General features: G+C 37.8%; 1 protein-coding gene across 1 annotated transcript in view; it reads right to left on the minus strand.

Moving 5' to 3' along the window:
* Window positions 1–24140, minus strand: part of CNTN1 (contactin 1) — a 206735-nt gene that overhangs the window by 73090 nt on the left and 109505 nt on the right. The gene's annotated exons all lie outside the window — the stretch shown is intronic.

Below are 24140 nucleotides of genomic sequence, written 5' to 3' on the forward strand. Positions count from 1 at the left end.
AGAGTCAATAACTCTGACATAAGCCTTTATCTCATATCACATTTGGCCTGGTAGATGATGTGACTAAACTGAATACTTAAGAGTTAATATAGGAGAGAATCTTCTGAATAATAAATGCATCATCAGAATTTCTGGATGAAATTAATTATATCTATTATTCAGAGAGCACTCTGTTTCAGAGTACTCAGATGTTCTGGTGATAGTATAATATGGTAAATGTTGAAACTGAACATCCTTTTTTACACTTCTCTTCTGGATTCTATTGTCCATCTCAGTAAGTACTACATTTCAATTCATGACTTCAAAGTCTGTAAAAAAAGACTACGGTGAAACTAAAGTCCATGCATCTCTTTCAGATTGATTTTGTCTAGCGTATCACTATCTTAAACTTTTAATATACAATTAATAATCACAACAAAAGCAGTTATATTGTTCATGAGTTTCCTTTTAAATACTGAATATAATCATTTTTGCAATGTTGTTTTCAATGGTTTCTCTTTTCCATATGGGAGCAACTCTGCCTGTATATGTACTAAAACCGAGCTAAAAAAGCATACAGCTTCTTGTGAATATTCTAAGATTTTATAAGTTATTTTTCAGACACTTCTGTAAGATTTGTTACTACTTCCAATCAGAATATTTTGCTAGTTTTTTCTTGCTGGGGACTATCATCTCTTTCTTTAGAGAAACGTGTCATCATGTTTGCAGTGTGCAATTCTCTAGGTTTTTTTTTATGGATTTCTTGTCACAAATATATAAATACATCCTTTATATCCATCACATCTTGTTCTTGCTTCTTGATTGGTTTTGCTCTAGCACTCATTAAGAACTTCACACAAAGCAAGGCTTCCAGCTTATCACTGACAGAATACTGCATCTCAGGCACATGCTGATATCATCCAGTCCCCTCAGTATATTCATTTTGTTACTATTTCATTATAAAATATGCTTATACATACTTAAACACCCTTCACTAATATGCATCCCAGGACACGGTGCATGCTAAGAAAAAACGATTTGTAGGTGAGGGACATTATTTAGTGGTAGACTTGAGCAGTTCTGGGTTAGCAGCTGGACTCAATGATCTCAAGAGGTCTTTTCCAATGTAAATGATTCTATGATTCTAATATTACATTGTCATTTTTAGCAAGGTGTAGTCTCAATGCTCCTTTCCAGCCTCCCATGCCAGGAGCTGATGACTCTGACAGTGACATCCACCTTTTACCATGATACTTGCCCTTTCCACGTCAAAATTTTTACTAAATTGTTCATTTCCAAAATCCAGATGTTTTAAATCTTGTTTTGAAACTGTGCCATTTCCCACCTCCAACACCAAGAAAGAGGCAATTTTAAATCACAAAGCACGAGTACAAATACACTTGACTCCCTACGTATGGTCATGATAAATCCTGTCCTTATTACAGAGAGCCTCACACCTGAGCTGCTGGCAGACATGCCTGCTGCAGTGTATGTGTCTCCCTGAGGTGGCTAGAAATGTGTCTTGGCCATTGGGGCCTTTTACTTGCCCTCTTTCTCAGAATAATGCTAAGATGATCATTTGAACATGCATCAAACAATGAACTTTCCTTAGAACAGAGTTTCAAGAGTATTTTGATAAACTCATCATGCAGGGAAACGACAAGAAATATCACAAGAAAATCTTCTGGTCAGAAATTACAGGAGCTGTTGTATGTCACATTTTCCCCCCTTTTTAAGCAGAATAAATCCTTAATAAAAAGTTAAAAGCCACATGACCCTACAATTATGGCTGTTACATGAAAACTGTTCTCAGCAAAAGACAGGCAAGAGTTAAACAGTGATTCCCCAGAACTGAGATTTATTTAGAAATATTCCCTAGAAAAAGGCTCTTTGATTGGAAACAAACACATATGCTTACTGTAGCTGGATCCAAGGAAAAAGAGTTACTAAATATTTTTACCTTCCCACTTCTGTTGGCACTAAAGTTTCTTCAGGTTCTGTCACACAAAGGACATCTACAACTATTTCAGGCATCTACCTTGAGCAACGTATGAACTCTTGTGTCTGTATGATTCATCTGGAAGACAGTTGTAGGTCTTTGTATACATTTCCAGCAGCCACGCCCAGACTATGACATCCTTGTGATATGACACTGCCTTGCCTGAAACATTTGTTTCCAAATGACATGAGTAAATTGCATAGTTATGCTGAAATAATGCACATAATTAAATAGCAAAGAAACAGGAACTCTTTAGGGAACAACGGTAATTACACAGCAGCTCATGATGATAATAACTGTGTTCAAGTGTATTGATAAAGGAGACTGTTAAGAGCACTGTGTTCTCTGACATTATAGTCAGAGATGGAAGATCCCTTCTCCCTCCCTTCAGCAGAATTTAGGTTTAGATTTTGGAAACATACAATGTCCTCTAGTTCCCCAAAAATCCCTTTATGCTGGCTCAGAAAAAACAGTTTGAACAATGGCTCCAATTGCAGTAAATAAGAATTGTGTCAGTAAATGCTATAAATACTGCATTTTATTCAGAGACAAAAATATCCACCCTGCCAGGATTTAAATCCTTCCCCTACTCTCACTTTTTTTGGCTGAGTGGGTTCTGTATATATATAGCACAGCCATCCCTCCTGATTCATCTCAGCTTGTGGGTGAGAAGCTGTTTCGCATCGCTCGGCTGAATTTTGGCAGAACTGGCTGCTATGAAATGAGACAGCACACAGGTTATTGCTGTGTGTGTCAGGTGATAGAGCTGTGCCCCGTGTTACCCCCAGCTGCCCAAGGAGTCATCCCAGCCTATCTGAGATAGCAGCACTGGTGCCAGAGGCAGCACTGTGGGCTGCAGTGCTCAGGCAGCACAATCTACTTTTGCTCTACAGCTCTCAACCTTTTTTCTTTGCAGAGTGAGAGGGCTATTGCTGCCTAATTAAAAATCATTCCTGAACCAATGAACATCCGAGTCACTCTTCTCCTCTGAAAAAGCAGAGTGACTACATACCTAGACATATGTCCTTCAGTCTGCAGAGTACACTATCCTTCTTCTTCCAAACAAACCACCACAATTTCAGAAAACAAGTAAGACACTTTAAAAATATATATTAAAATGAGGAGGCATTTAAATGCAACCATGCCATGTTTAGTTACTAACTAATGCTCATTAATACACTTAGGTCCCTTTCAACTGTACAGTTTCCCAAAAGAACCAGTCACCACTACAGCGCCTTTGCTAGATTAAAAAAAACCAAGTTCTGGTGAGCTGTCTGGAGTGCAATCCCCAAAGGAGGTGGAAAAAAACTGGGGCGTTGGATGTTGAATGAGAAGCACGTTGAATTTTGAACACAGGGGCCAGAGTGCTTCTGGAGGTTGCAGTGCCTCATGATGCTTCATTGCATGATGGATGAGAGGTGCTCCCAGGACACAAAGATCAACCTGTCTCTCTACAGTATCCAATTGTAAGGATTCTTTAGTCTCTCAAAATGCACTTTAAGAATATGTCTACATTTTCTGCCTTATCCTGTGTGGCTTTCTTCAGATCTTTAGTGCACTTCAGCATTTATTTTAGAAAAAAAGACATTTTACAGCTATGGAAGCAGACAGTGTTTTCCTTCACTTCCCTGCTAAATTCAAACATGCAAATGACATCATTGTTTTGCAAGGACATAAAGCATTTATAGGGCAGACACAAAACCAAATTACAAACAGCAGGTAATTGAAGTCAGTTGAATAAAGATTTCCAAGATCAAGGGCAGCAGAAACAAGGTACATAATCTACCAGATTTGAAATCAAGAAGGGACAGGAATAGACAAGGGACAGCAGAGCAACAGCAGGGGACGTTGAAGGGGTGAAGAGGAGGCAGAAAAGATCTCAACACTACAGAGGGAAGGAATATGGGACATGTAAGATCTGTGGGAAGATGGAAGCAATAAACCAACCCAAAAGGGCTGGTAGAAAAGAAGGCAGAGAGGGAAAGCGAAGGACATATAGGTAGATAAAGGTGTATGAGAATTACCAGTTGCCTCTGTCAGTAAATCTCAACATTTACCATGGAAGAGCCTTCCTGAACCTCGCCTGTCAAGGCTTTCAGTATGGGAGCAGCATGATTACTGCATCAGCCCCTGACATTCACTCTGGGCTCCAGTAAGGAGCCCCAAGTGCTGAAGGCAAAGAGAGGGGGTAGAAGAAAGTGTTTAGGAGCTCTGGCATGGTACACTTAGCTAGAATAGGTAAATCAAGATGCTTGTTATGATCCTCATTTCCTGGTATATTATGATAATTATAGACATTCAAGTTTTAGAATTGGTAGAGATTCTGTCCAGATTAGACTGTAAATAGATACAACAATCTAGAAGAAATATGTGGCTCTCTACCCTTTTTCAAAAAATGAATATATATAATTGCAATCATTCACTCGCAAATTAACACAGTGGAAAGTTATAATCAAAGTCTTTTAGGAGTCACACAATACTTTAGCCTAATCAGTGTTTTGTATTTGTTTTTACTTCAGACTTTTTCAGTGATTTCTGTAAGCATGTAATTGCTCCTCATCTTTATTTTCTTAACAGAGTTGACATTTTCTTCTATGATAAGTAACTTCTCACAAATCTTATTAGTTGCTCAGTATGTAGAAATACCACAAAACGTTTTAATTTTAAAAAAACAATTATGTACATTGCATATTATTTATTGTATCACTTTTTGTCCCTTTCTGCTATTTTGACTTGGCAAATTAGATTTGTGATCAATGAACAAGTTCTGACAATCTGGGTAAAAACGTGCCATTAAAAAAGGACACTGAATCTTGTTCGTAAGTCTGACTTCTCAACCATCACCCACACACAATCCAATTTACTTCTGAAGCCAATACTTTAGCCACTAGCATTTATAGCTTTCTCTATTACTGGAAAAGTGATGAAAGTCAAGTTCCTTGCCTGCACAGATTTGTCTCATTCCAGTGGTCTGGGATTGCTGCAAGCAAAGTTCCAAACCAGCCCTGCTCTTACAGCACTGCATGTGCAGGAGATTTTAGGTGTTAGCTGGCTCTCACTTAGGAGTCCAAAAGTGACTTTAGTTCCCTTCATAAAGGCTTGTAAAAATACTTCATTTCCTTATGATTTCTATAATTATAATCTTTGTTTTTGACAGATTTGTTCAAGTGGAAATGGAATCTCAAATCCACCGCTCACAATACTGCCCACTGGCCCAAACAGTCCATCACCAACAGTCGTGCCTCTAATATTTTCCACTTCATCCTATATAAAGAATATAGATACACTCTCCCTTTCACATGAATGAAACCCAGCTAAAAAGCACATCAATTTGATAGCCCATAAGTAAGATACTCTTCTTGAACAGAATTTACAATTTCAAGGACAATATGCAATGACATAACAGAAAAGCACCATGTTGGAGCAATTCTAAAGTCTAATTCTTCCCCTCCATTGCATATTATATAAATATGCATATTATATATATATGCATTTATATATATATTATATAAATATTGCATATTATATAAATATAAAGCACCATGTTGGAGCAATTCTAAAGTCTAATTCTTCCCCTCCAATAACTCAACGTTTTTTAACTGCTTATAGGTGCCAAATAACCAATAATTTAAAAAAACCAAACAAACCCAGAATCAGTTTATTAATATATTTTAACAGGCTAAATTAGCAAGTGATTCTATCACTCCTGAATAACTCAACCAGCTTAGTGATTTTGCTTAATAAACACTGACTTGGAAATACAAAGAACCAGCATCTTGGAGGTGATCTGGAATTTAATACCATCTGGAAATAAATCTGGACAAAGATGAGAAGGAAGACAAGAAGAGATTCTTCAACTGAGCCAATAACAAAAGCAAAACAAAGGATATAATGTGGGTCCATTGCTAAATGGAGTAGGAACACTGGTTACACAAGGATGCCCAAAGAGAGCTGATGGACACCCTAACAAGGCTGCTAGTATTTATCTTTGAAAGGTTGTGGTGATCAGAAAAGGTCCCTGAGGACTGGAAGAAAGCAAAGGCCCACCCACTTCAAAAAAGTCAGCCTCACTCAATCCTCAGAAAGCTGATGTAGTGCCTCATTCTGGAGCCCATCTCTATCCACATAGATGACAAGAAAGCAATCAGGAGTAGGCAACGAAGATTCCTTAAAGGAAAATCATCTTGACCAACCTCATTGCCTTCTACAATGAAACAATCACCTGGATAAATGAGGACAGAGCAGTGAGTATTTTCCAGCTCAACTTCAGCAAGATTTTCAACACTACCTTGCACAACCTCCTCATAGGAAAACTCCAGAAGTGCAGGCTGGATCAGTAGACAGCAAGCTGGATTGAGAACTGGCTGAACAGCAGATCCCATAATATCATAATAAGTGGCATAATAAGGATTTAGCTGGAGTCCTGTCACTAGCACTGCTCCCAGTATGGTTTAACGTATTCACCAATGACTTGGATGAAGATACATCCTCAGGAAGTGTACTGACAACACAAACCTGACAGGAGGGCTGATACCCCAGAGTGCTGTGAGCGCTTCAGAAGGGCCTCAACAGGTTGGAGAGACAGACAGAGAAGAATTGTCTGAAATTCAATGAAGGCAGATGAAGGTTCAATGAATTCAATGAAGGTTCCTGCACTTGAGGAAGAATGCACCAACACAGGCTGCATCATCCTTCCCATTTTCATTGTTTCTCTCTGTTTGTCTTTTTGTTATTTAGTCCTCATAGTTTACACAACTAATAATGTGCCTTATTTTTCTTACTTGCATCCACTGATTCATTATGAATCAACATTAATTTTCTTCCCTACAAGGGTCTTAGAATGGTCACAGCTCAGCTACCCAACACCTCTGTAAAAAAGGGTCATCTGGTAATACTATTACAAACATATTTTTTAGGAACATTAAGCATCTTCTAATTTGTGGTAAGCTCAACAACTCATCTTTACTATTAATCATTAATACAGTCTACTTAATTTTCTTTAGGCAGCTGCAAAACCATAATTTTGAAATACTTTCAGATCATGAAGTCTTCCTTAGTGGTACTTAAACACTGTCTTTAATTCTCGCAACAGCAACACAGGGTCAGACAGACAGTCCCTACCCACACTATTTGCTCTAGGAGCAACTGATTGCTCTTTCTTCCGAGGTAATAAATAAGGAAAAGATAACTTACTACTATCATAACTCACAGGCATTACTCACTTTTCTGAAAGCTTGCTGTAAGGGCTTTGCTCTTTAAAGACTGCCTGGAGAAATATTTCAGCAACAAAAATGAATAAACCTCCTTCCAAGTCCTGAGCGTCCCGCAGAACAGCGTACTACTCTGTTCCCATACGTACAAGTAGCTTCCACTTGTGTCTTAAAGATCAACCAGTTTAAGTTTGACTCCAAGGTAACCAAACATACCCAAGTCTCTAAAATCAGCATGAAAAAGCATCAGCCGCTAATACAAATAACTATCCATTACCAAAACTGGGTATTCCTTCATGATAACAGAGATTTTTATGTTACTTTGGCCAATAACCTTTAAGGGACAAAAGGCATTAACTTCTTAAGAAAAATTAAGTGTATAATTGATGTTCTTGTTTTGAGCTTTAAATTTTGTTAAAGTTTATAAAAGAAAAAAATACTAATCAGAACATTATATTGAAATTAAATCTTAAAGAGATCCATTCCTAAGAAAAAAAAATCATTTTATGTTTCAGAAAAATGAAACGACTGTATAAAAATCTTTATCATGCTCTTGGCATTTTCATTTGATTTTCACATTTTCTGGAACCTAGTAATCCCTTGTTATTCATCAGTAAATGGAGATAATGGAATGAATCATGTATATTCCAGTTCACAGCAGATGTATTTATATACATAAAAAATTAACAGTTTATCCATATAATTTACAACTCAGGACACCCTATAACATACTTCTTATTATACAGCCAAGGACAAGCTCAGTGGGAGATTTCTTCTTCAAAAAGCATGTTTCCTAGCAACTCTCTTGAAATCAGAGTAGCATTTTTTAAATTTACATCAATCACTTGGAACTGTTGAGAATGCTTAAAAACATCTCTTTCATCCTATGAATAAACAGTTTGAATCAGACTAGCAGCTGCAAAAAGGAGAAAAAAGGAAAATCAGTTCAATGTTTACTAGAACTTTCTGGTGGATTTTGGAACAATATATTATTTGTGCCTTTTGGTTTTAAGCTTACACATTTCAGAACAGATGTTGGTGAGATCCATTGGTGTTTTTTATAGGTTTGCGGTCACCATTTCAAAGATCCTCTGTGTTTTAAAGACTACTTTTCAAGGATACATAATCATGAGGTAGACTTAGCTGGGCTCTGAAGATTTTAGCAGACAAGTAATGGTTTCATTCTATTGGTTTCATGACCTACAACTAAAGCCTCATTTCTGTAGTCTTCAGATTTTTGTGGAGAAAAAAAAAGAATAAAACTAATTCTTTTGGAAGCTTAGTTTCTTACCTCTTAATTGTCAGTTGATACTTTTAATACATGAGTTCTCTATCAATGCCAGCAGAGCCTCAGAGGCACACAGCACGTACAGAAATCTCTCCTAACACTTAGTCAACAAGGAGTGACACAGGGACATATACCATCAGAACAGCCTTTGGAAATCCCTGTGCCAAAACCACTACACCTGATATAAGAAATCATATTTTCCCAAAGCTACTCAGAATCTTGATCTCATCATCGCACTTAGATTAAATCAAGGTGGATCAAGGAAGAGAATAGTCAGGAAAATGGACAGGCAATGGGACAAAAGGGTCTGGTTGTGACTCTTCTGGGTGACAGGTCTCCATTCTGCGTGCATGTGTGGACAGACGCGCAGGTGCCCACTACTGGCACAGGACCAGGAGTCCAGGTCCCTGTAGTGGCAGCAGCCAGAGGCAACAGAATGTGTCAGAGGTCTGAGTGGTGGCTACTGGACAAGGGGCCACAGGCTGCAGGGATCCATGTATGCACGGTGCCAGCAGCTATGGAAGCTGATTAGATATGTTGGTGTGGGTGTGAGTGCCAGTGTGGGATTGCCAGCAGCCATAAAATAGCCAGCAGGTACAGCAAGAGGTTTGGGAGCAGGTACTGGTGCTGCTGCCAGCAGCTGGGGACAGCTGGGCATTGAGGGCCAGGTCCTGGGCAGGGTGGGTACCTAAGGGCAGCTACGGCAGGGAGGGCCCAGGCGTGTATGCACGTGTGTTTTCCTGATCAGCCAGACAGCCTGAGGCTCTCGGGGTGCTGCTGTTGGCAACTCTGCTGCTGTAGGTGGCCAGCCACACACAGAGCTGTGCATGCACCGGGAGCTGCTGAGCATCACTGCAGGTTCCCACAGGCACAGGGAGCTGATGCAGGCTCATCTTGCCCAGGAAACCAGATCTGGCAATCCCCCCAAAAATATCTAAAAAGTTCACTGAAATGCATCTGATGCTGAATTCCTACAATGATGTGAAAGATAAGCTCCATGAGAGTATGAAGCTTATCTTTGTAATGCAATAAATTTGAAAATGCCAGTGTTTCACCTCTGAAATACAATAATGTCTGCATATGAACTATGAGAATTATATTATAAAAATGATAACTAATCAGTTTAATGACTGAATGCAGAGAACTCTGTAAGATCACTTCTAAGCAATAACAGATCCATAAATATAACCAAAAGAGAATAGTTTGATTTTATACATGCAAAACATTCTGCTTTGCTTTTTATACTTGAATATTAAGAAGAAAAAAAAAAAACAAAAAAAAAAAAACAAACAAAACCAAACCAAAAACCCCAAACTCCAACAGATATATGAAAACTGAAAAGCAAAAGCCTGATCTACTGACATGTTTGCAAATACTTAAATATAGAATGAAACGTACAACAAAATCATAAGAGGCAGTCACCAATTTGCAGGAGTGAAGCCTAGAAAACTTCATTTTAGGGATCTTGTTCCAAGTTTCATATTTTGGTGTCAGAAGATATATTTTGGTGTGTAAATAAATACAGCTTAGGCACATCAGCCATAAAAAGAGACATTTCTCTTTAGTTATCAAAGTTGCATTAGTAAGTCCACTTCAATCAACAAATGTCAAATATTAAAAATGTTTAGTTGATAATTATTCTATTGAACATTGCATAGGAATGTATTCTCTCTCAGATGCTATCTCAGTATGGCGATAAGCCAAGACATCAAAATAACCTCACTCAAAAGGTGCTGATTGCAAAGTCAGGCTGGCACGTCTTGCAGCAACTCCGTGTTTTCCCATGCAAAGGAACAGAGTCCCCACAGACACAATTAAAACAGCTGCTTACAGATCCTGCATAGCCCATCTGTATTTACTGCATTTCTGACATGGCCCTGACATGGCCTCCATACAGGGGCTTTCCCTGCTTAGGAGCCTCTCACAAAACAGGTATAATGAAAACTGAAGTAAATGATATCTGAAAAAGATAATCCTTTCAAAATAGGAATCATACCAGTTTTCAACAATAGCTCTGACTTGAAAGTATGCGAAAGTATGCAGCAGTGTCAGGGTTCTGTGCTTACTACTGCTTTTCAGCACGGAAGAGAGTTCAAACATACCATGGCTTTGCTTAAAACTTACACAGTGAACATGCACTGAAATTTTATTAATTTTCCCTATTACAACCTAAAGTTTTCATCTTTGGCCAAAGAACAATACTTCATAATTTTTGATTTCCAACTTCTGGACAAAATAATAGATTTTTTTTTAAAAAAATTTCCAATTATTTAGGTTTATTTGGGAGTTTTGTATGATCAAAACTGTTCAACAAGCATGGTTGGTCATTCAAACTGTACTGTTAAGTACTCACACAATATTAATGTTCTGATTTTTCATTGTCTGGTACCACAATTGAAGGGCAAGAAACCCATTATCTAAGAAAAAGAAAAGCATACAATCACCTGCAGACATTGTTCTACCCAGTAAAAGCAAAGTAATCAGCATATATTCTAATATCTCTGGTGATATGCTAGTGGATCTACAAATTATGCTTTAATCCATTAACTTCTACACATACTTTCTATCATGCCTGTCTTTGTCCTTCCTTGACCTTTTCCCCAAAGTGCTCAACTTTTCTTAATTGATCTAATTTAAATGGAGAGGCATGTAAGGTATTTTTCACGTTCAATTTATTTGTAAAAAACAATTGATAAAATAACCCCCAGATGTACAGCTGAAATGACAAGAGAATAGACAAAGTGTTACTCACAGTAACCAATACCAGAAATTAAATAGAATCATTACCTTCCTTAGAATCTCTGTGCTTTCATACTGATGGAGATATGGGAACATAGTTTAGCATGTGTGAGAATATTTTAAAAGGCTATGTGAAGGATGATGCTATTTGTAGTGATCCAGAACTGCTGTATATCACATGCTGTGGTTTGCTAATGCATTTGTCAAATGAATCATTATAATAACACAAATGTAGGCATTTAGTATTTTCATTTCTCAAAATATTCCAATAAATCACCTTTTAAATGTACAATGTACAATGTTTGTTCTGTAACATCCTTTGGAGGTATTTGCCTTCTTTTGGTAAAAATAAATTACCATTTCCATTACAGTACCAACAATATCAAAAAAAATCTTCTAGTGGAGAAAATTACTATAAAATATTCAATATACACAATTAAACTAACCAGGCATTTTGCATTACAGTTTTATATATCACCTTTTTCTTCTTATAAGAGAGTAGCTACAGAGTAGCTCCAGGTTGCAGCACAGATAATTTCTGTGCTGATGGTATAACAGAAAAGCCCTTTTATAAGACATTGAAATTTGACATTATTATCTTAGATATGCCTTCTTACATTGCTATTTTCTTTGGTAATTTATTTTAATGCTGTAATCTGTTCTTCCTGTGATAGCAAACATAGAAGTGCAAAGGCAATTCTGAAGAGCTAAGATTTCAGTATTTGTGATCCAACACATGATTTCAAGTTCAAACTCTTGCAGGCCATTCTTTAGACTCTTCAGCAGAAACGTGAAAATGACAGGAGCACGCAGTCCTTTGTCAGTATGGCATACTGGCACTGAAGGATTTAGGACAGTAGAACAAAGGAAATAACGTGATGGTTTAGGACCCCAGGACCAAGGTTAGGGCTCTATGGGAATAAAGTGTTATCAGATTATCATGAAAAGATGAGCTTTGGAAGACACGCAGCAAGCTTCACTCCAGGAGGCAGAGATCCCCTAACAGAGTATGCACCAAAGATTTGAGAAATAATATACGTATAAAAAATATACCCCTTTCTTGTACAGGAAAATTGAATAAAAGCTAGATTTTTCCTGGTTTACATGGGCAAACTCCTCTTTGTCTATGACTACTATAACGTGGTCAAAACCAGATTTTTTGATACAAACAAAAAGGAAAATTCTCTTTATCTCTGCTCTCATATTTGACACCTGAGATTACAGTTGAGATTATTTAAGACACCTTGCTATATTCTTCAGTAAATTGTGTGACTTCAGACTTGTCTCCATGTCTTATCAGAAGAAAATCAATTAGACTGAGGAGAAAAAACAAAGTAAGGAGAATTTCATTCCTTTGCTTACCATCAACCTTCCTCTGTCTTAATGTTGGCTTTCCAGCATACAGGTTGAAGAAAACAGGCACTAGTGGACAAGTTTACTATTCACAAAACATTATAGTGCTGTGCCTATAACACATAATGTGTAAGATTATTTCATTAAGTGCTCCTGTTAATTTTACTATTTTATGCTTCATGGCATATCTAAAGATTATTTCTTCTAATACATCATTAGTATATTTTTTAAAAAGTGTTTGTGGTTGGCAATTTGGATTTATCTTGCAAAGAGTGTGAACCTACAATGAACACCGAATGCATCTTAATCAAATACAGAGAGAAATGGTCAGATGATGGTCCTAAGTGACCAGTATCAAGAGCTCTTGGACTCCATTATGTTTTAAAATCAATTATGTGAGAAAGAGATTTGTAAAGAATTCTCACAACCTGACAGAAAGCTCACTTAGTCTTGTACACTTGTAAGCAAACACTGAGATAAGGTGTGCTGACTTAGGCAGGCCATGGAATAGAGATGACATGGTTGAGAGAGAGACTGAACTAGAAAAAAGTTTCAACAAGTTTCATAATATTGCCTTACAAAAAGACTAGATATTTTAGAGAATTAAACTATGAAAGATGCCTTGCAGCAGGACCATGTGGGGAAAAAATATAGGTGATTAGTAGTAGAAGTAATAGCAGCATTGTGTGGCAAAAGCTAATAGGCTGAAAAAGATTTATAAGGTATTGTAACCAGGAAATAGCTTGCCTTCTGATGGAATGGCATTGTTTCACATCTCTTGTGTCTCACTATTCATCAAGACTGATAATGCAATAAAATCTTTTAAAATGCCCCTCAGTTCCCTGTCTCTGTAAAAGCTGGGAAAACCAACAAAAGTGACCCATCCAGTGTCTCATAAATTTTATTGAAACCATTTAGCTAAAATAAAATGCAAAAACATAATCATAAATTAAAATAAATTCTGAGGATGGTTATCTGAAAGTGATCATCTGCTACTGTGAAACAATTTAATCAATTTGACCAAAATCTGTAAATATGTTGAAGATATTTTGAATAATTTTGTATTCAATATGTACCTTGAAGATGGTTCTAAACAGTTTTTTTGTGTTTGAATCACCAACTTTTTGTTATTTTGCACATTTATTTTTTCGTTTCTTATGTGGTGTATAACCCACTTCTCTTTCTAATTCCCAACAGCAAAAGGTTAGATCTGACAATGACATTCAGGTGGAAGTCTGACAGCCCTTGTTAACAGCTCTTACAGCAGGCATTGGAAAAGTTTCCTTGAATTCAAGAGACTTTAAAGTATATCTCGTTGAGGCTATGTTTCAGGGTCACTTTGACACAGGAAATTTCCTTTTTGATGAGTTCCCTTTCAGAACTGTATTCATGTTTGTGCTGCCAGGCAGGCACACAATTGCAAGATACAAGAAAACTCTGAAGCATTCGGTCTTTCCCATGTAATAGCGCCAAAGGAAGGACACGGAAAAAGAAATTACAAGAGACGGTTTTTGACCTGTTCAGCTTGGTAATACTTGTCATTTCAAATTAAATGTAAATTCACTCCTGGTATAACTGCAAATGAAAAAAACCCTGGTTTTTAATAAAACCACAATTAACAGTAAGTACAAAGCAGCCACAGTGTTCTTCCATGCTTAGAAAACCAAGGCATTCACTGCAAAATGAATGGAATGCAAAATTATGGAGTAAAATTAAAAATTATGGAGGTCATAAACCAGAATAGGTGCTCTCTGGACAGCAGCAACTCTGAAAAGCATCTAACGGATTTAGTGGACAAGCTATTTTACTGGGGTTTCCAGACAATGCTGTGGCTGAAAGATCTGTGTGACCCTTATGGATTAAATTACTAAGAAGTACAATTATCATGTGAATTTGCTTGTTAGAAATAAGCAAATTTTCTTGGAACTAGCATGACTTATATGTGAACACTATCAATAATTGTGATGCTGAGTGATATTTATTTAAAGAGACTTAAAAAAGAGCATGGAGGGATGTAAAATATACACATATATACATATATGTAAAATATACACATATATACAAAAGGAGTGGAGAAATGCCTTATGTCTCTTTAGCTTGAAAATATGGGAAACAAAAGGGTACTGCTGTCTTCTAGACAAAGACATAAGAAAACCAAAAATCTGGAATTTGATTCTGGAATTATTTAGATGGGATGCATGGTGAAATTTTAGCAAGGCATACAGTGACATTCCCAGCTCTTGAGGTCTTCAGTAGCTACTGAACACTTTTTTGCAAGGCAGAAAGTACCAGCACTGAGGCAGCTGAGCTGCCTCGGAGCTCTCACTGAAGATCTCAAGACCTTCAGCTGCAGACAGAAGGCAGATGATGATGTTGTGGCATGGTGTTTCCCCAGAGTGGGATCCTTTCAGACTGACAAGCCTTGTTCCCTGTTCCCAACACCATTTTATACCACCTCTTTTTAGTGTTTCCCTCAAAGGACACTGTGATTCCAGAAAATAAAGTGCTATGCTCCAGTGAAGTTCAAAGTAGATTTTTTAATGAACAGCAATTTTTATTGCTCCTAACAATTGAAAATACTCCAACCTACTTCTTTCCTGAATACTATAAACAGCTGTGGAAGCTACAAACAAAGCTGTGATCAAGAGATCAAAAATATAGAAAGGAATGATTGTAAAAGAAAATCTTCTTGATAATAGCTACATCGATTACAAAAGGTCTGGAGATGATATTGGGTTATTTCATCCTGTTAGACTCTGCCCATTCATCCAACCGTTCCAGGTCTCTCTGCAGAGCCCTTCTCCTTTCCAACAGATCAAAACATGCTCCCAGCTTAGTGTTTGCAAATTTACTAATGAAAGACTCAACAGCCTCATCCATGTAATCAATAAAGATATTGAACAGAAGTGGCCCCAGCACAGAGCCCTGAGGGACACCACTGGTGACTGGCCCCAGCCGGCTGCAGCGCCGCTCACCAGCCCTCTCTGGGCCTGGCCATGCAGCCAGCTCTGAACCCAGCAGAGTGCTCCCGTCCAAGCCGTGGGCTGCCAGCTTTTCCAGGAGTGTGCTGTGGGAGGCAGTGTCAAAGGCCTTGCTGAAGCCCAAATAGCCAACATCCACAGCCTTTCCTGCATCCACCAGGCAGATCACCTGGTCATAAAAGGAGATCAGGTTGGTCAAACACAACTTACCCTTCCTAAACCCATGCTGGCTGGGTCTGGATACCCTGGCCATCCTGTATGTGCTGTGTGATGACACTCAATATAAACTGGTTTTGGCCATTTTTGCCTAATTTCAAATACATTCAGATAAACACATGCACATCCATTCCATTTTTTGTCTGCCTCTGTCTTGTGTCAGGAACCAATGGCATCAAGAACCAGTCTTTTTGTACCTTTATTTACTAACCAAAAGCTTCCTCCTATAGCACTTTACTATTGCTTGTAGGTATTAGTTGGTAGGTATTAGTTGAGTCCTTGTAAGTTCTCTATGGTATTCACCCCTTATGATAAGGTATGCTTTCAAACACTTCCATTATTCTCATAATTATTCTATGAAGCCACTCAGATATTTTAAAATCTGCCTGAAAGGCATCTGCAGTGCTTTCCTCAATCTTACTGAATATTTCCTGTTTTACTGTAATTGAATGTCAGAGAAGAATACTTACACATAGCACTACGATACTGTTTATCTCCAAGACTCCCCACGTCTTTTTAAAGCCATTCACCTCGTGGAGATGATAAACTAATCCACAGAAATTTCTGAATTGTACAGATATCTACCTCAGGGAGGGGGAGGAACTGTAAACACTGGGAACTGCTTGTCTGCCTTTCTTTCCATTCTGTTCTGCATTGCAGCTATTCAGTATTAAGGAAGAAACTGTTCATTCCTTAAACCTGTTTTTAAAAATCGTGTGGCATGCTTTCAGTTCTGTGAAATGCAGCTAATGAACTGTGCACAACGATTCTCTGTTAGATCTTGGCCTTCCCTATTATTTAATTGGCAATTAGTTCAACACACTGCACCGCATGCACTGCTAATGTTACCACATTACCCAGGCAGAAAGTTATTTTTTCAGAAAAGAGTAAAAGCAAAGAAAAAGGGTGCATAAAATTCCATCATTGGAAAGGTTGTTTGAAACCCCATCACTACCTGCCCTTGGCAATGACTAAAGAAGGCTAGCAGATTGAATATAACCTGTCTCCATAGGGAGCATCCTGCCAAAGCTCAGTGTGATGGTGCATAAAACATAACAAAGGAGGCTTAAAAAGTGACCACAGCATTCTTCAGATTTCTTGGCTGTAATCCACTTATGAATCTTACAGTTTTTATTAGTTTTCCCTTCTTTTAATGAAAACTGAAATACAACACAACCATTTATATTTGCAATGTTTCTAGCTTCAATAGAACATGTGGAGAATTAGGAAAGAAATTATGAATACATTGGCTGCTGCTTTTTATGCATGAATAAGACCTTTATGGCTTTGGACTATAATCTGAATTCTCAGACAAGTCAGTCCAAGTGAATCACAGATTTTGAAAGTGTGCTGAGAAGCCACCTGATTCACCACTGTGCACCTCCTGGATAAGGTTACACAACATAAAAATAGAAACAGTGAAGCACTGTGCTAGAAGTATGTTTAAACTGTACAATTTTCCGTTTGTATTTAAATAATTTTTCTAGAAGGTTTTGCGGGATAAGAGATGTCATTTCAAGAGTTAAAATGGAAAGCAGATGATTTTAAGCACTGTATGGACTCTTTTATTCCTAGGAAGAGAATTACAGGCAACAATCTGTCCAAATGTCTCGTAGCAGATAAAGAGTAAGTGATGTATATAACTATTGTGCATCCCTGCCGTGATGCAGCTGCTGCTTCTGTGTCACTAATGGACTCCTCTCTTGGCAGAGAAGGAATCTCCTGTCCTTTTTCAACAGGTGACAGGCAAAAATAAATTGCAAATCCTTGAATTGGCCTGTCAGGAAGCCAATTACCATTTCAGCTGACCAGAATCACTCAAAAAGAAAAGCAAGGAAGAAGAAACATGACAGAAGATGACAGAAAAATGACAGGAAAAAAACAACATAACTGGGTGAAAAGGAAAAGTGGATTCAATGCTGAAAATATGAGCAGTCTCAAAATAAAATTAGGATAGTCTCCTAGTAGTTGTGCTGTTTTCCTTTCTTTCTTTTTCATTTGACAGGAGTAAATGCAAAGACCAGGCCCCTGTGGATCTTTTCTGGTATCTTAACAAAACACACTTTGCCCCTAGCAAGTTTTTACAGTTCATTATTTCAGTGTTTTGGGTTTTAATAGAGTGCTGCATCTTATTCAGCAGTAAGTACTGGCACAAACTTGAGAGACAGCATGGGTGGAAGAAGGGGAGGAGACAGAGGGAAGGCTTTCTCATCCCTCCAATTGTAATACACTCCACAGCTTGCCCAGAGGAGGGAAGAGTACTGGCCTCAGGGACAAGGGTGCAAAGAAAAAAGGAATAATAAACATGGTGATTTGGCTTAATAATATGCTGCCTACTATATCAAACTGGATTAGATACAGTTCATTTCCTGCAAAGGTTTCCCAGGCTTTGCTTTATATTGCCTTGTGCCAAACTAGAGAGTTGTTTCCTGTTATCCCATAAACACGGGTTTAGTAGAAGGATACAACTGTAGTATGAAGCTGGGTGCTGCGTGGTCCTGAGTCTCAGCACGTGACACCTCCTACTTTACAGCTTGCTCCTAAATTGTCCCCCAGTACCTCAGCTGGGTAAACAATTACACCCAGGGTAGATGACAAAGATCTTGCTCACAGATGCAATTTTATGACATCTAAAAGCTTAGAGCAAACAAATTTAGAGACTGTTTAATGAGTGGTACTCCTAACATAATACCTACATTTTTCTTCCCTTCAGAGTTTGCAGAAAGCATGTCAATACATATAATGGTGGTGGTTTCGTAATTCACAGTGTAAAGTGCTTGATTTGATTTAATTTGTGTGAAAAAATGAATAATCGCATGAATAATGAATAATTGATAATTACCAATTTGCTTCCAGCTCTTATCTTCATGTTTGAATGGCTATAAAATATGAGTCCTTTGGGAAAGGAAATGAGTGGTGCCACTGGTGACCTGTCTGCACCAGGGTCAGATGATAGGAAGCTCAGACAACATGCTCATCACCTGCTCAGTGTCCTGGCCTTCACCCCCTGGCACCCCACTGAGCTTCCTGCCTTTGCAGCCAACAGTAAATAATAGTAGATTTGTGGATTCACACACAGACAGTTTCATACAGGAGGGAGTGCCTTTTGTTACCAAGATTACACAGAAGCAGGTTCTCAGGGAACTTTAAATGTTTGCAGCTCCTGGCATGTCTGGTATCTTGCTTTCCACCACAAAGAAACCTACCGGCTTTTTTCAAAATGTATTATTAGAAAAAAAAAATTGCCCTCTATCAGAACAAAAACATTTTTCAGAAGCTTCCCCTAAAACTTAATTTCAGGACAAGGTTGTATCAGAATTCTTATTCTCTAGCACAGAAACACAGGGCTGGCACTCACTTGTCACAAAATGGGGTAAATAATGTCTGAAGGTGTGCTTCTGTCTGCCTCTAGAACTGTTGTGCAGGAAATTATTATTAGAATGAAAAATAAGAGCTGGTAAGGAACAGTACTAAGTATCTAGGTAGTAAACAAGTATACTAAGCAGTAAACTAAACAGTAACAAAGTTTCTAAATAAAAATAAATAATAAATAAACTGAAAATGGTCTTAAAAGCATTATGTTCTTACCATATGGCTGCAGTTTACATGGAAAAAAGAAATATCTATTGTTTTTATATCTGGAATCTACATATAGTATTTGGTACAAACTGGAAAGTTGTTCAAATTCACATTTTTCAGATATGATACAAGATTCTGTTTTATCAATGTATATCAAAATATGAAAGATTGTATTAATATAAAATAAACTATAACTACATCTTCTCTTAAATCTCATTTGACTGATAATGTTTACGTTTATAAAATGTTGACTGTGGGTTGAAGACACAACATATCTCACTGTGCCAAGTTTGCCATTAAGAAGAGCAGGGCGAATTGCTCAAACAGACAGAGCTCATCTGATTCCATGCCATGCTAAAAAAAAATTGCTTACCACAGGTTCTGGGAATGCCCTTGATAGAAGTAACTTCTGCTGTTCTTGAACTGAATCTTTGTATTTTGCACACAGATTTGAACGCACTCCATAGGTCCCTAACCCAGAATGGGCTGTGAGAATCCTCCCCAAGGCCTCCACACATGCATGGGCTGACCCTTGGGCTCTTGCCAGAGAAATGCTGCAGACACCTGTGCCCAGACCTGACCTTGCCTTGCTGACTTCAGTCCAGACTGACAATTAAGACTGGCAACCCAAACTCTTGCCTGATTCCTGATTTCCATCATTGGACCTCCTCTGCTCTTCTTACTCAGTTATAAATAGCCAGGTGTATGTCTACATACAAGTAGATATATCTGAGCATGGTTTCAGCCATAAGAAATGGAAGGATCTGCAATTTGCATGTGTCTGCAATGTGCATGTGCGTATGAAAGGTGAGTGGGGAAGGCTGGTGCAGCAGGCTGAGTATGTAAATGGGGACTGTAAGAAGGTGATGTGTGTGGCCAGCACAAACGGTGCTGGTGTCATTGAGGACACGGCCCTGCCTTGGCTCATGCAGTGCCATCCCCCGCCGAGCAGCCTGCTCTTACGGACCCTGAGAAATTGCATCATCTGCTTCTGAAAGCACACAAAGAGCTGAGCTTGTACACAATGGGAAAGAGACACAGAATAGGTAATTTTTATAGAATGAAACAATTTGTATCAGACATTATGAAGTCACAGAAAAGCATCTTGAATTTATTGTATCCAACAGCTTAAATAGCTTATTAAATTTAAGTTAAGATGAAGACAACTGGCTAGCTTTCATTCAGTGAGACTCTTCCATACTCTGGATGTCTGCAGGAAATAAAATTAAATTAAGAGTTTAAAACTTTCCCATGCTCTCTGTAAGCATCCAAAGGATTATTAATGTTCATTACCAGCCAAACTTCAAGTTCCATTTGTAGAGCCAGAGAAGAACTCCAGGATGATCACTGAAGCATTATGCATGCTTTTGTAATTGTGTGGCAAGTTTCCTATGTCATGAAAGCAGCTGGAGACTGCTTACTTCCAAATGCTCCAATGCCAAGTTTGTTTGTCCCAGTTTCAGAATGTTACAGCAAAACAAAGCCAATTTGGACACTTTATTTTCTAGTTTTCTGCAACACTTTCATCTTTACTAGCCTGTTTTGAACTAACAATCTTTAATAAGTGAAGATAATTTTTATCACAAAGGTACTCATTCAAAAGTTAATTTTGCAGATATCCATCAACTGATGTTGTCAGTTTGCATTTTGCTTGTTTAATGCTGATCTTGCTTGTAAAAATTCTATCATTTTATTTGACCACGGAAGTGTTAAAAGCATTCTGCTTTTTTTACTCATGGTAACACACAAAATTATTCTTTTTTTACAAGTTTAAAAAAATTAAGGGAAAACAGTAGTGTTGAGAAAAGCCTATCCTCTTTTAGCTGATGTTCTGCTTGATTGCCATTATTCAGCACACACTGATCTACCAACTAATCTTATGGTTTCCATATATTGAGGAATTAGAATAATACTTGTACTTAATAAATAATTTTAAATTGCTTAGAAACAGTTGTAGTACTTAGTTCAAGAAAAAAAAAAAAGTATCCACAGAGGCATTCATTCAGGTGCAGATTCATTCATTGGTCCTGCTTCTTCTTGTTTCCAAAGCTGAAGTATTCTATGTGGCTTAGACCGAACAAAAACCTTCACACATGCTGTATTTTTCTTTAAAGTGTTATGTCACTTTAAAAACCCTGCTACAGTTCCTATCTTTCCAAAAATACCTAAAAACTCAGCAGTCACAGTTCTGTATCTCTTTGTATTATCATCCTATGTATCACCACCACCATTATGTTCCTCCTTTGACACCAAATCAGGCCTGAAAACATGCCTTCCAAGGAAAGTAACCACATTAACATGAACTTTTATTTAGTGGTAAGGCAGTAAAAAAAGAAACCTATTTTTGTATAGATAACTGGTACATGGCCTTTTAGTTCCCTCCTGAGCCTCCAACTTTCCCTTGTCATTCAGCCTGTAATGAGGGATTTCCCACACATGCTTCCTCTTTAAATGTCACAGAAAAGCAGCTGCTTATTTTAAAAAAGCACAATAAAAAGGTCTGTCTCTACAATTTAAAATAAAATTCCATCATGGGATTAAATCTGAACTCTTATCCACTTCAGGATATGTACACAGTCACGTAACTCCCCAAAGAAAATTTGCCTTAGGACAAATGTATCTTTTGTCAGTGCAAGGAAAGACTCAGACAAGCCCACAAATTGTTTCTCAAAACTAAACTATAGTTTTTGCAGCAATAAGTTAATATTCAGTTCAGGAGGATCATCTGCATTACAAATGCCAAAACAAACCCAAACTAAATAAGGAGACACTAGTGATGAAAGCTAGATCCTACAACGTGTTTTGTTCTGACCTCTGGCAATCAGAGAGAAGAAATATTTCATAGCCTACAAGCTCAAGGTGAAGTAACCAGACTTACCCCATCACAGCTGCCAAGCCCTGACTGGTCTGTGCCCTCCTCAAATACTTAATTTCCAGGAGACAGTTCTCTCTGTTCTGCCAGGAACTGACTGCAGCAATTCAGAGCCAATGAAGGGTCATGTCATGAAAGGACATTTTCTATAGGAAGAAAATCCAGGAGGCTGCACATCACCAAGAGGGGACAGAAAATGCCTTGTAACATCTGTTGTGGTATAACCTGCTTCTTGTCATGGTGGAAATAGTTGCAAATGCCTCTGCAGTTCACTTCTTTGCTGTGAAAGTACATCAGACATGATGGTGATAGTGTTTTTGCTGGATCTTAAGGTTAAGACAATAAGGCATTTCCAGCAAAGTTCACACTTCCCAGAACACTGAGTTGTTCAGTGATGGCAAAAGTCTTCTCATGCCCATCTACTGTGATTTGGTGGGCCTGCAGGCCACCTTAGCAATGCTTTCCACAAGCAGATTTTGCTTTTAAATATGCTGTAAGCATGAAGGGAAAAATTATGAAGTGTGCTACACAGTATCAGAAACAGAAGTCCTGAGTAGGCTAAAAACAGTAGAGGAAACACTGATGGCAATTCCACCATAATCCCCTTCTACTGTCTTCTGAATAAGGGAAGACAATTGGCAAAGTATCTCATCTGCTGTAGTCAGCAACATCAGAAAATTGCAATGGATAAGATGGGACTCTTATCCATTTACATGATATAGACTAAGATTTTACTGTAAATGGTATCAAATTTCACTATGCAACTAGCTGAAAGTACCTCCACTGCCTCAGCTTTATTATCTTACAGCTATTCACATTTGGACATTTATTGCACAGCTACACAAAATTGGCACCTTACAGTGATCCTTACACATAATCATTTAGACTGAATTTGGAGACTGAGTCATGGCTAAAAATTGATTTGAATAGAGCTTTGTTCATTAAAGCTGGAGGATGAACAGTTCCAGACGCAGAGCATGGAGTCCACTTCTTTGATTACTTTGATTTTCAGTAACTGTATTGCTGTAATTTCTCAGCAGTATCTAATAGTACCTTCATGTGTTCCTGTAAATAATTTTGGTACAAACAGTAATTTCAGTAGAATGTAACTGTTGGGCAAATACCTCTTTTATGGAGAGACATTTGCAAATGTTTGAGAGAAATGGGATTGAAGACTAGCAATAGGTATTTCAACAACTAACCATTATAAAACAGAAATTTACTTAAGGGTCTGTGTGAAAGAAAAGCAACATACACTATAAGAACAATCTGTAGAGCACAGAACATTATTTAAGTGGCATAGGCTCTCTATTAAACCCCTTTTATTTCTTGCTGAAGAAGCTTAAAAGGAAAGGGACAAACTGCAAATCTCATGGCTTCTCCTAAAGTTCTGGAAGAATGTGAACTACTACTGAAGGCAGCCTGATTTTTTATAATGCAATACAAAATGCAATTTTTCTTGATACTGATTAAGCCACCAGAGAGGTGCTAAACTCCTTATTTTCACCAAATGGCGAATTCCAGGCATGGCCATAACTTGACGTTTCATTCCAGTGAGTCTCAGTAGTAGTTACAGCTGTTCAGCACCTATCAGTGTTAAGTCCTTTGTCACTCTAAAGTAATTGACTGGTTTAATTCTTACATGTACCTGGCCATAATGTGATATTTTCATCAATTAATGAAAATACATAGTAAATGCTATAATAAATGATACCTGTAAGGAATACATTCAACTGACCTAAGAGATTAAAGGTTAAGACAATTTTAAAGAAGTTATCTTTGCTGATAATTCTGTGTTTTAATTCTTCCTTTGAATTAAAATTTATATGCAAATTAAAAAAAATTACATACTTTTTCTGAGGGAAAAAAATCTACCAATTTTCCTAAAGAATGAATAAACACTTAATCTCCATCATGTGCCTAG

The sequence above is a fragment of the Pyrgilauda ruficollis genome, unplaced genomic scaffold (assembly GCF_017590135.1).
Source record: "Pyrgilauda ruficollis isolate IOZ18807 unplaced genomic scaffold, ASM1759013v1 scaffold27, whole genome shotgun sequence".
Classification (NCBI taxonomy): Eukaryota; Metazoa; Chordata; class Aves; order Passeriformes; family Passeridae; genus Pyrgilauda; species Pyrgilauda ruficollis.